General features: G+C 38.7%; 8 non-coding genes across 8 annotated transcripts; 7 read left to right on the plus strand and 1 right to left on the minus strand.

The window, feature by feature from the left end:
- The first annotated feature begins 357 nt into the window (after positions 1–357).
- On the plus strand, positions 358–439 carry trnas-cga. Its single transcript has one exon. It is a non-coding gene; the product is annotated as a tRNA-Ser (tRNA).
- Positions 440–3,823: 3,384 nt separating this feature from the next.
- Positions 3,824–3,905, plus strand: trnas-cga. Its single transcript has one exon. It is a non-coding gene; the product is annotated as a tRNA-Ser (tRNA).
- Positions 3,906–5,440: 1,535 nt separating this feature from the next.
- trnas-uga lies at positions 5,441–5,522 on the plus strand. The gene has a single exon. It is a non-coding gene; the product is annotated as a tRNA-Ser (tRNA).
- Positions 5,523–6,139: 617 nt separating this feature from the next.
- trnas-cga lies at positions 6,140–6,221 on the plus strand. The gene has a single exon. It is a non-coding gene; the product is annotated as a tRNA-Ser (tRNA).
- A 3,320-nt stretch (positions 6,222–9,541) lies between these two features.
- Positions 9,542–9,623, plus strand: trnas-cga. The gene has a single exon. It is a non-coding gene; the product is annotated as a tRNA-Ser (tRNA).
- Positions 9,624–10,396: 773 nt separating this feature from the next.
- On the minus strand, positions 10,397–10,470 carry trnat-agu. Its single transcript has one exon. It is a non-coding gene; the product is annotated as a tRNA-Thr (tRNA).
- A 756-nt stretch (positions 10,471–11,226) lies between these two features.
- Positions 11,227–11,308, plus strand: trnas-cga. The gene has a single exon. It is a non-coding gene; the product is annotated as a tRNA-Ser (tRNA).
- Positions 11,309–12,065: 757 nt separating this feature from the next.
- Positions 12,066–12,147, plus strand: trnas-cga. Its single transcript has one exon. It is a non-coding gene; the product is annotated as a tRNA-Ser (tRNA).
- Positions 12,148–13,289: the final 1,142 nt, after the last annotated feature.

A 13,289-nucleotide genomic window follows, 5' to 3' on the forward strand; every position in this document is an offset into this window, starting at 1 on the left:
ATTAAATGATGACATCCTAGAGACTTACTATTGATATCTAACAGACATATTAACTCCAAAAAGACAAGGGAGGTTGTTTATAAGAATATGCAACTGCCACATCAGTAATGGTCCTCTAAGCAGTTCCTCTGGATACTTTAAAATCCTGCAAAGCTTTTATATGATGGATTTATGGTTTAGTGTTTGGCTACATGTATCATTGGAGTCCATAGTCTTTCCTTATGCATAAAAAGTGAGGAGAATACAGTGATTAATGGTCAAATCCTGATTTTACCCATATATTCTTCTTAATAAATTACCCCCAATTCTCGCAAAAGGTTTGTGTGTCCAGGATGAGAGTAACAAGCCAACAAGTGGGCTGTGATGGCCGAGTGGTTAAGGCGTTGGACTCGAAATCCAATGAGGTTTTCCTGCACAGGTTCAAATCCTGTTCACAGCGAGATGATTTAAATGCTTCGTTGTTCCAATCAGTGCAGTGTTAAGCTGCCATAGATGTTGAGGTTTTCCAAAGATCTGGTCGTCATCGTGAGACCACGATAATCTCAGAACGATCGTACGAATTGTCCATCAACCAAAAAGACCAATTTGCGAGGAAAACAAAGGGGAGCTGCTTGGCCCTGCAAACATAGATACATTGCACTGGGACCGACAAAGATTTTTTAACCTGGACGATCAATTTCCTGACAGATGTCGGCCGAAAAATTGTAAGATGTTCAATAGTTCGAATCCCACTAACTGCACAATAATTTCAAAGGATTGGTCGGACTTTGCTAAAATCGGTTGTTCGGCAAGAGAAATTTTTTCATCTATGGGGACCTTAACTTTCTGCATGGAGTTGGGCAAAGGATTATATCAAAAAGATGTGTATGAAGACTTCTGCAGATCCCTTGGACTGGATCATATTCGACCTGCCGGCCTCCAGTTAACAGATAACAAAGTTCTAATGGTGAGTGGTATTTAATGGACCCTCCCCCCATATTAATTGATTAAGGACAATAAGATATTTGCTGCAAGAAGCCTATAGGAAAGTCCACACCAAACAGAGCTCTTACAAATATGTTCTCCCCTTTAAACAAAACAAATATTGTCCATATATTGCAATGAATACCATTTTCTTCAGAATTATATATATAATAAGCATATTCATTAAAATCAAATCAAAATTACAGTATTTCATTGAGGGGCCCATTTACTAAGGGTTGAAGTGAATTTTCGAATTAAAAAACGTAGAATTTCGAAGTAATTTTTGGGGACTTCGACCATCGAATAGGCCAAATTCGACTTCGATTCGAATTGAAAATGCTTTACAAATTTGACCATTAAAAAATTCGAAGTACTGTCTCTTTAAAAAACCTCAACTTCGACACTTCGCCACCTTAAACTTGCTGAATTGCTGTTAGCCTATGGGGACCTCCTAGAATCTATAGACAGTATTTGGCTAAGTTTTGAGAAGTCAAAGGCTTTTTTTGTATAATCATTCGATTCGAAGTACGATCGTATGATCTTAAAAATCCTTCGACTTCGAATGTCGGACTACCCTATTCGATGGTCTGATTTCAAAGTTTTTTTCACTTCAAAATTCGACCCTTGACAAATCTGCCCCTAAGTGTCCCCTGATCTCCATCAGATGAATACAATCCCTCCAAAGTTAATGTTTCTGCTCAGATAGGTTTCATGGCCAAACATCTGATCTGACGTTTCAGGCAACTGGCCAGTTAGTTTATACCCATTGAAGCAAAATGGCACCTGTAAAATGAACACGTCCGTGTCACTGGGGCAGGAACTGAAGTGAGTGATGAAAGATCTCTGTAAACTACTGTGGAATAGGTCAGTGCTATAGAAACTGAGCAGTATAAAAGTAATAAAAACAAACTGCTGAGATTCAAACTCAGGATCTTGTAGTTTATAATTTTGGCACTTTAAATGCCAGAAACAGCCGTCAGTGTTTCTTTAAAATAACCGCGCTTAGAATACTGGCAATGAACAGTGACATCACCACATTAAATTCCTAAAGCATCAAGTGGCTTCTTCGGAGCCGCACGAATCAGATACGATTTGACTAGGAGGCACCCGACAACTCCTCCAATGTGTCTACTCTCAGTACAGTGTCAAATTATGGAAGCCGCCATCTTGGGAAAGGGCAAACCCTGGATGCACAAACAGCATAGCAGCACAGCCACAACCTAAGGTTTCGGCACAAATGCCTTTGTCAAGGGGATTCTCAGAATCCCCTTGACAAAGGCATTTGTGCCGAAACGTTGTGGTTAAGGTGGCCATAGACGCAAAGATCCGCTCATTTGGCAACATCGCCAAATGAGCGGATCTTTCCCCGATATGCCATTAACGAGCATGGCTATAACGGGGGTAATCTGATTGTTTGGCCTTATTACGATGTGCCGTGGGCTCCGGAGGGTCAAAATTATACCTTAACGATCGACCAAACGACCGATCTCCGCCGGACGAAAGATGTCGGCACACGCCACACACGATCCAAAAATCGTAGGAATCCTCGATTCGTACGATAGGATCTGTGTGTCTATGGCCACCTTTATTCTCATTTGTGGCAAGTCTATCTACTCCTTGTTGCTTCTTTCTTTGCTTGTACAAACCTTCGGGTGGTGTGTATACTATTACTATGTATATCATTGTTGTATAAACTGAACATTTGTTAACAATTGTATATTGCCAAGTTGTTTTAAACAGTAAAAGATTTTTTGATACCACCTGAGTCTATATTTGAAAAAAAATCTTTGAGAGTGCATAACCTAATGTATGGTATATTGATTGTATGGTCGCTCTGTGTAGGGGTGACCTTGGTTTTTTGCACCTCTAACGCATATTTTTGCCAAATATTTGATTGTATGGTGTGCCCTCCTCTTATCCACATTTTTAGATACCGTATATACTCGTGTATAATCCGACCCGTGTATAAGCCGAGGTACCTAATTTTACCTACGAAAACTGGGAAAACGTATTGACTCTAGTATAAGCCTGGACACAACTACAGCCCTGATCAACTGATGGTGACAGAGAATTGCCAAACGGATTACTGTGTGCATTGTCCCACTGTCCCACTACCATGTGCAGAGGGCGCTGTTTGATATTGCCATCACTGTTAATCTTTCATATAACCAACAGAGGGCATTGTGGGATATTGCAGTCTCTCCCCAAGTGAACTGTTGGTATAGGAATGATTAAAAGTGACTGCAATCTCAGCTACTGCCCGCTGACCTGAGTATAAGCAGAGGTAGACTTTTTTAGCACATTTTGGATGCTGAAAAACTCGGCTTATACTCGAGTATATACGGTAACAAAGTTCTAATGGTGAGTGGTATTTCATTGTGTCACCTAATCTCCATGAGATGAATACAGTCACTCCATAATGACTTTTTAATTAATTAGTACAGTACATTAGGAAAACAATTAGAAACCTTTCTCACATCTTTCCTAAGCAGAAGAACATCAGCCTCTTTCTTTCTCCTGACAACTTCCTTGACTACTTGCTGGTCAGACTGGTGGGAAACTGACCAGCAGGTGGCGCTGTTGTAACACAATTCATTCATATTAACAGCACATGTATCCCTTAATATCTTGGAATAAAAACAAAATATATAAAGAATGTAAACTACAAAGGTTCTTAGAACTGCACCCTCATCAATTTTAAACTCACTTATTTTGAAGGTTTACTTATGCTTTAAGCATAAAAAGTGCTGAGAATACAGTGATTACTGTAATGGTCAAATTTTGATTTTACCCATAAATTCTTCTTGCTAAATGACCCCAAAATTATCTCAAAAGATTAGGTGACCAATTAATACAGGTGGCTGTGATGGCCGAGTGGTTAAGGCGTTGGACTCGAAATCCAATGGGGTTTCCCCGCACAGGTTCAAATCCTGTTCACAGCGAGAACATTTTAAAAGCTTCATTGTTCCAATCAGTACAGTCTAACATTCTGTATAGAGTGGGGCAATAATTCCTCATATTTCAAGGTTGTCTGCCGGATTATATTAAAAAAATTAGATATACAAAGACTTCTGCAGATCTCTTGGACAGGACCATATTCAGCCTCCAGTTGGACAGCCCTGGTTTAGATAACAAAGTTCTAATGGTGAGTGGTATTTAATGACAAACGGACCCTCCCACCCATATTAATTGATTAAGGACAATAAGACATTTGCTGCAAGAAGCCTATAGGAAAGTCCACACCAAACAGAGCTCTTACAAATATGTTCTACCCTTTAAACAAAACAAACATTGTGCATAAATTGCCATGACTACCATTTTCTTCAGAATTATATATATAACAAGCATATTCATTAAAATCTACAGCATTTCATTAAGTCTCACCTGATCTCCCGATCTCCATCAGATGAATACAATCCCATTAAATTAAATGTTTCTGCTCAGATAGGTTTCATGGCCAAACATCTGATCTGACCTTTCAGGCAACTGTTCAGTTGGTCAGTTTGTACCCACTTAAGCAAAATGGGATCTAGAAAATGAACACTTCTGTTTCACTGGGGCAGCAACTGAAGTGAGTGATGTAAGATCTATGAAGGCACTGCGGAATAGGTCAGCGCTATATAAATAGAGTAATAAATAAGTACTAATAATTGTATCATAAAATCAAAAGCCCTGCTGAGATTTGAACTCAGGATTTCATGTTGACAAGACAGGTGCTTTAGCACCTCCCACAGAAAAGTTAACCGATTCAGGGACATTTTGTCACTCTAAAGGCATTTTTTGGGGTTACTTTCTTATGTAACTACATACCAATGTCTCCACCATGTCCTTCCTACTGTAACCAGTGCAAAGCCAAGCTGGCCAAAGGCCCTAGGATAATTGGCGGACCAGCTCGCTCACCTCCACCCCACTCTGCACACTCTCTTCTGAGAACTACATCATAATAATGTGTCTGTAGACCCAAGAGTGAGTAGGACTTACCCTCTTTGTGCCCAACCATTGCCTTGACCACCTCATCTTTTGGTGGCTGATAGTTCCAATACACTTGGAGCCTAAACTCAGGAATTTGGCTGTACTGGATTCTGGTATTCTAAGATAAAAATGTAATATGGTGACATGTAACAAACAAGATTCTTTTGTGCTCTGTAAAATAACCTTCCAATATTTCCATTATCCAAGCTCCTATGATAACTTGGATAGTCTTGGATTGTAGTAACTTAAAAAAAAACTAGTTTACCGTCACTAACAGTCCTAAGATGGACTTAGCTTTGATCATCAGGCCAGTGATTGAGCCAGCTAATTAGAATATAGTGGTTGTTCCTATTCAATACACGTGCTACATTGCCCCCATGGTGGTGTAGTTTTTTTTGTTTTTTTTATGAAAGAAGGAAAGTGTCACAGTGTTACATAGTGGGTGCCCCTGAGCATAAAAAATTCTAGGTTTGGGTGGCCAGGATTGAGCTGTAACAAAATTTGGGCTGTGATGGCTGAGTGGTTAAAGCGTTAGACTTGAAATCCAATGGGGTTTCTATGCACAAGTTCAAATCCTGTTCGCAGTGACATTTTTTAAAAGCTTCATTGTTCCAATTAGTTCAGTCTAACATTCTGCATAGAGAGGGGTAATTATTCCTCATACTTCATGGTTAAGAATAGTTGATGTGGATGTTATACTTAAACAACAAGACATGGAAGTCATACTCACACTTTATAGTGACACAGCGAATATGAATAGTCTGAACTAACTGTCACTTTTATTTACAGGAACATATTCACAAGAAACTAATCACAACCCTTTTACACACAGGACGACAAACTAGAAAAATTAGATTTTTTCCCCTTGTGGATATGAATTAAATGATGACATCCTAGAGACTTACTATTGATAGCTAATAGACATATTAAATCCAAAAAGACAAGGGAGGTTGTTTATAAGAATATGCAACTGCCACGTCAGTAATGGTCCTCTAAGCAGTTCCTCTGGATACTTTAAAATCCTGCAAAGCTTTTATATGATGGATTAATGGTTTAGTGTTTGGCTACATGTATCACTGGAGTCCATAGTCTTTCCTCATGGTGGTGACCTGAAGCATAAAAAGTGATGAGAATACAGTGATTAATGGTCAAATCCTGATTTTACCCATATATTCTTCTAAATAAATTACCCCCAATTATGTGTGCTGTGATGGCCGAGTGGTTAAGGCGTTGGACTCGAAATCCAATAGGGTTTCCCTGCACAGGTTCAAATCCTGTTCACAGCGAGATGAATTTAAAAGCTTCATTGTTCCAATCAGAGCAGTTTTAAGATGGCCATAGATCGTCATCGCGAGACCACAATAATCTCGTAACAATTTTACGAATTGTCCATCAACTAAAAAGACCAATTTGCCAGGAAAACAAAGGGGAGCTGCTTGGCCCTGCAAACATAGATACATTGCACTGGGACCAACAAAGATTATTTGACCTGGCCGATCAATTTCCTGACAGATGTCGGCCGAAAAATCGTAAGATGTACGATCGTTCGAATCCCACTAACCTCACAATCATTTCAAAGGATTGGTCGGACTTCCCCTAAAATGCGTTTATTGGGACCTTAACATTCTGCATGGAGTTGGGCAAAGGATTATATCAAAAAGATGTGTATGAAGACTTCTGCAGATCCCTTGGACTGGATCATATTCGACCTGCCGGCCTCCAGTTAACAGATAACAAAGTTCTAATGGTGAGTTGTATTTAATGGACCCTCCCCCCATATTAATTGATTAAGGACAATAAGATATTTGCTGCAAGAAGCCTATAGGAAAGTCCACACCAAACAGAGCTCTTACATATATGTTCTCCCCTTTAAACAAAACAGATATTGTCCATATATTGCAATAAATACCATTTTCTTCAGAATTATATATATAACAAGCATATTCATTAAAATCAAATCAAAATTACAGTATTTTATTGAGGGGCCCATTTACTAAGGGTTGAAGTGAATTTTCTAATTAAAAAACTTAGAATTTCGAAGTAATTTTTGGGTACTTCGACCATCGAATAGGCCAAATTCAACTTCGATTAGAATTGAAAATGCTTCACAAATTTGACCATTAAAAAATTCGAAGTACTGTCTCTTTAAAAAACCTCAACTTCGACACTTCGCCACCTTGATCCTGGCGAATTGCTGTTAGCCTATGGGGACCTCCTAGAACCTATAGACAGTATTTGGCTAAGTTTTGAGAAGTCAAAGGATTTTTTTGTATAATCATTCGATTCGAAGTACGATCGTATGAAAAATCCTTCGACTTTGAATGTCGGACTACCCTATTCGATGGTCTAATTTCGAAGTTTTTTTTACTTCGAAATTCGACCCTTGATAAATCTGACCCTAAGTGTCACCTGATCTACATCAGATGAATACAATCCCTCCAAATTAAATGTTTCTGCTCAGATAGGTTTCATGGCCAAACATCTGATCTGACGTTTCAGGCAACTGGCCAGTTAGTTTATACCCATTGAAGCAAAATGGCACCTGTAAAATGAACACGTCCGTGTCACTGGGGCAGGAACTGAAGTGAGTGATGGAAGATCTCTGTAAACTACTGTGGAATAGGTCAGTGCTATAGAAACTGAGCAGTATATAAGTAATAATAACAAACTGCTGAGATTCAAACTCAGGATATTGTAGTTTATAATTTTGGCACTCTAAAGGCCAGAATCAGCCATCAGAGTTTCTTTAAAGTATGATTTGACTAGGAGGCACCCGACAACTCCTCCAATGTGTCTATTCTCAGTACAGTGTCAAATTATGGAAGTCGCCATCTTGGGAAAGGGCAAACCCTGGATGCACAAACAGCATAGCAGCACAGCCACAACCTAAGGTTTCGGCACAAATGCCTTTGTCAAGGGGATTCTCAGAATCCCCTTGACAAAGGCATTTGTGCTGAAACGTTGCGGTTAAGGTGGCCATAGACGCAAAGATCCGCTCATTTGGCAACATCGCCAAACGAGCGGATCTTTTCCCCGATATGCCATTAACGAGCATGGCTATATCGGGAGTAATGTGATTGTTCGGCCGTATGGCCGAACGATCCAATTACGATGTGCCGTGGGCTCCGGCTGGATCGGTCGGGTCAAAATCAAACCTGACCAAACGACCGATCTCTGCTGGACGAAAGATGTTGGCACACGCCACACACGATCCGAAAATCGTACGAATCCTCGATTCGTACGATAGGATCTGTGTGTCTATGGCCACCTTTATTCTCATTTGTGGCAAGTCTATCCGCTCCTTGTTGCTTCTTTCTTTGCTTTGTACAAACCTTCGGGTGGTGTGTATACTATTACTATGTATATCATTGTTGTAGAAACTGAACATTTGTTGACACAATTGTATATTGCCAAGTTGTTTTAAACAGTAAAAGATTTTTTGAAACCACCTGAGTCTATATTTGAAAAATTTTTTTGAGTGCATAACCTAATGTATGGTATATTGATTGTATGGTCGCTCTGTGTAGGGTTGACCTTGGTTTTTTGCACCTCTAACGCATATGTTTGATTGTATTGTGTGCCCTCCATTTATCCACATTTTTAGATAACAAAGTTCTAATGGTGAGTGTTTTTTTATGACAAAGGAACTCATATTAATTGATTAAGGACATTATAGGGCAACGTAAAAATTCAAAATCGAGTTTTAAAAACCTCACATGAATCCGAAATTCAACCCTTGATAAATGTGCCTCTAAGACATTTGCTGCAAGAAACTTATAGGAAAGTCTACACCAAACAGAGCTCTTACAAATATGTTCTCCACTTTAAATAAAACAGATATTGTCCATATATTTCAATAAATACCATTTCTTCCGAATTATATATTTAACAAGCATATTTATTAAAATCTACAGCATTTCATTGTGTCACCTAATCTCCATGAGATGAATACAGTCCCTCCATAGTTACTTTTTTTTAAGGCTAAACTACTGATTATTATTAACATGTATTTATATAGCGCCAACATATTGCGTAGCACTGTATCTGACCTTTCAGCCAATTGGCCAGTTGGTCAGTTTGTACCGATAAGAAAACCTTTAAAATAAGTGAATGTAAAATAGATGAATAGGCTATTCTAAGCACTTTTACATTCATTATTTATTTTCTTCCTATTCCAAGATATTAAGGGATACATGTACTGTTAATATGAATGAATTTTGTTACAACAGCGCCACCTGCTGGTCAGTTTCCCACCAGTCTGACCAGCAAGTAGTCAAGGTATTTGTTAGGAGAAAGAAAGAGGCTGATGTTCTTCTGCTTAGGAAAAGAATTAGAAACCTTTCTCACATCTTTCCTAAGCAGAAGAACATCAGCCTCTTTCTTTCTCCTGACAACTTCCTTGACTACTTGCTGGTCAGACTGGTGGGAAACTGACCAGCAGGTGGCGCTGTTGTAACAAAATTAATTTAAGCATAAAAAGTGCTGAGAATACAGTGATTACTGTAATGGTCAAATTTTGATTTTACCCATAATTTTTTCTTGCTAAATGACCCCCCAATTATCTCAAAAGATTTGGTGGCCAAGATAGGCAAGGGAAGACAAGTGGGCTGTGATGGCCGAGTGGTTAAGGCGTTGGACTCGAAATCCAATGGGGTTTCCCCGCACAGGTTCAAATCCTGTTCACAGCGAAATGCTTTTAAAAGCTTCATTGTACCAATCAGTACAGTCTAACATTCTGTATAGAGTTGGGCAATCATTCCTCATACTTCATGGTTGTCTGCCGGATTACCTCCAGTTGGACAGCCCTGGTTTAGATAACAAAGTTCTAATGGTGAGTGGTATTTAATGACAAACGGACCCTCCCACCCATATTAATTGATTAAGGACAATAAGACATTTGCTGCAAGAAGCTTATAGGAAAGTCCACACCAAACAGAGCTCTTACAAATATGTTCTCCTCTTTAAACAAAACAGATATTGTCCATATATTGCAATAAATACCATTTTCTTCAGAATTATATATATAACAAGCATATTCATTAAAATCTACAGCATTTCATTAAGTCTCACCTGATCTCCCGATCTCCATCAGATGAATACAATCCCTCCAAAGTTATTTATTCTGCTAAAATAGGTTTCATGGCCAAACATCTGATCTGACCTTTCAGGCAATTGTTCAGTTGGTCAGTTTGTACCCACTTAAAGAGATACTGACACCAGAAATTAAACTCTTTTTTACATATATCGTTATATTGCCTTTGAATTCAACTTTTAACTTTGCCATAAAGTATTTGCACAATGCTTTTACATTACCTGTCTGGTGCCCCATGTTCCTGTATGAGGGGGCGGCCATATTTGTGCAGCAGGAGTCCGTTAGCATTAGAATCTATAACTCACAGGCTGAGATGGGACAGTATCTAAATAGAGTAGTAAATAAATAATAATAATATCATGAAAACAAAGGCACTGCTGAGATTTGAACTCAGGATCTCCTGTTTACTAGACAGGCGCTTTAACCAACTAAGCCACAGCACCACATTGATATGTAAATCTATAGACATAGAAAAATATTGTCACTCCAGAGGCATTTCCTGGTGGTACTTTCTCATTTAGCTAAAAAACTACATACCAATGTCTCCAACATGTCCTCCTTCTATAATGGTGACCACCTTAAGCATAAAAAGTGATGAGAATACAGTGATTAATGCTGATTAATCCTGATTTTACCCATATATTCTTCTTGATAAATAAAGTATTTAACTAGTTAATTTTGTCTAAAAAAGTGGATCAGGATGCGTTTCACTGCATGTTGTACTTGTATAACTATACCTGTGACAAATAATGAATCTTATCTCTTAAATTACTTCCAATTATCCCAAAAGGTTTGGGTGGCCAGGATGGGGCAAACAGCACAAGTGGCCTGTGATGGCCGAGTGGTTAAGGTGTTGGATGGTTGAAATTCAATGAGGTTTCCCCGCACAGATTCAAATCTTTTACCCATTGAGGTTTGATTAAAAGCTTCATTGTTACAAGTAGTTCAGTCTATTATTCCGCATAGAGAGGGGTAATTATTCCTCATACTTCATGGTTAAGAATAGCTGATGTAGATGTTATACTTGAATAACATGGAAGTCATACTCACACTTTATAGTGACACCATTAATCTGTATTGTCTGAACTAACTGTCACTTTTATTTACAGTAGTAAATTCACTAGAAACTAATCACAACCTTTTTACACACAAGACAAAAAACTGGAAAAATAAGAAAACAGTGAATAATGGGCAAGAGGGCTGTGATGGCCGAGTGGTTAAGGCGTTGGACTCGAAATCCAATGGGGTTTCCCCGCACAGGTTCAAATCCTGTTCACAGCGAGATGATTTTAAAAGCTTCATTGTTAAAATCAAGCGCAATCTAACATTCTTCATAGGTGGTAATTATTCCTTATACTTCATGGTTGAAGGATTATATTAAAAAGATGATGTACAAAGACTTCTGCAGATCCCTTGGACAGGACCATATTCAGCCTCCAGTTGGACAGCCCTGGTTTAGATAACAAAGTTCTACTGGTGAGGGGTAATGACACCATTAAGCACATTTAATGACTTCTACTGAATTGTATTTAATGACAAGGGACCCTCCCCTCCCACTCCCACAGTCTGACCAGCAAGTAGTCAAGGAAGTTGTCAGGAGAAAGAAAGAGGCTGATGTTCTTCTGCTTAGGAATAAAATTAGAAACCTTTCTCACATCTTTCCTAAGCAGAAGAACATCAGCCTCTTTCTTTCTCCTGACAACTTCCTTGACTACTTGCTGGTCAGACTGGTGGGAAACTGACCAGCAGGTGGCGCTGTTGTAACATAATTCATTCATATTAACAGTACATGTATCACTTAATATCTTGGAATTGAAAGAAAATATATAAAGAATGTAAACTACAAAGGTTCTTAGAACTGCACCCTCATCAATTTTAAACTCACTTATTTTGAAGGTTTACTTATGCTTTAAGCATAAAAAGTGCTGAGAATATAGTGATTACTGTGATGGTCAAATTTTGATTTTACCCATAAATTCTTCTTGCTAAATGACCCCCCAATTATCTCAAAAGATTCGGTGACGAATCAATACAGGTGGCTGTGATGGCCGAGTGGTTAAGGCGTTGGACTCGAAATCCAATGGGGTTTCCCTGCACAGGTTCAAATCCTGTTCACAGCGAGATGACTTTAAAAGCTTCATTGTTCCAATCAGTGCAGTCTAACATTCTGTATAGAGTTGGGCAATAATTCCTCATATTTCAAGGTTGTCTGCCGGATTGTATTAAAAAAATTATGTATACAAAGACTTCTGCAGATCCATTGGACAGGACCATATTCAGCCTCCAGTTGGACAGCCCTGGTTTAGATAACAAAGTTCTAATGGTGAGTGGTATTTAATGACAAAGGGGCCCTCCCACCCATATTAATTGATTAAGGACAATAAGACATTTGCTGCAAGAAGCTTATAGGAAAGTACACACAACTCAGAGCTCTTACAAATATGTTCTCCCCTTTAAACAAAACAGATATTGTCCATATATTGCAATAAATACCATTTTCTTCAGAATTATATATATAACAAGCATATTCATTAAAATCCACAGCATTTCATTAAGTCTCACTTGATCTCCAGATCTCCATCAGATGAATACAATCCCTCCAAAGTTAATGTTTCTGCTAAGATAGGTTTCATGGCCAAACATCTGATCTGACCTTTCAGGCAACTGTTCAGTTGGTCAGTTTGTACCCAATTAAGCAAAATGGGATCTACAAAAAGAATACGTCTGTTTCACTGGGGCCGGAACTAAATTGAGTGGCGTAAGATCTCTGTAGGAACTGTGGAATAGGTCAGCGCTATTTAAATAGAGTAGTAAATAAGTAATAAAATCATGAAAATAAAGACAATGCTGAGATTCAAACTCAGTATCTCCTGTTTACTAGACAGGCTCTATAACCAACTAAGCCACAGCCTCACCTCGACCTATAGACAAAGAAAAATGTTGTCACTCTGGCGTTACTTTCTCACTTACCTAGAAAAACTACATACCAATCCGTCATGTCCTCCTTGCTGTAACCAGAGTTTACAAACTAAAAGGTTAGGGTACAATTGAGACATTAGGATTATATAAACACTTTGTAATTTTTGATACAGCAATGATTAATTAAGGTACATCGAATAGGCCTCTTTAAACAGGTGGGTCTTTAAGGAGCGCTTGAAAGTTTGGAAAGAAGGAGAAAGTCTGACAACTTGTGGCAGAGAGTTCCAGAGAAAAGCAGAAGCCCGAGAGAAGTCTTGTAGGTGAGAATGGGCAGAAGTGACCA

This window comes from Xenopus laevis, chromosome 3S (assembly GCF_017654675.1).
Source record: "Xenopus laevis strain J_2021 chromosome 3S, Xenopus_laevis_v10.1, whole genome shotgun sequence".
NCBI lineage: Eukaryota > Metazoa > Chordata > Amphibia > Anura > Pipidae > Xenopus > Xenopus laevis.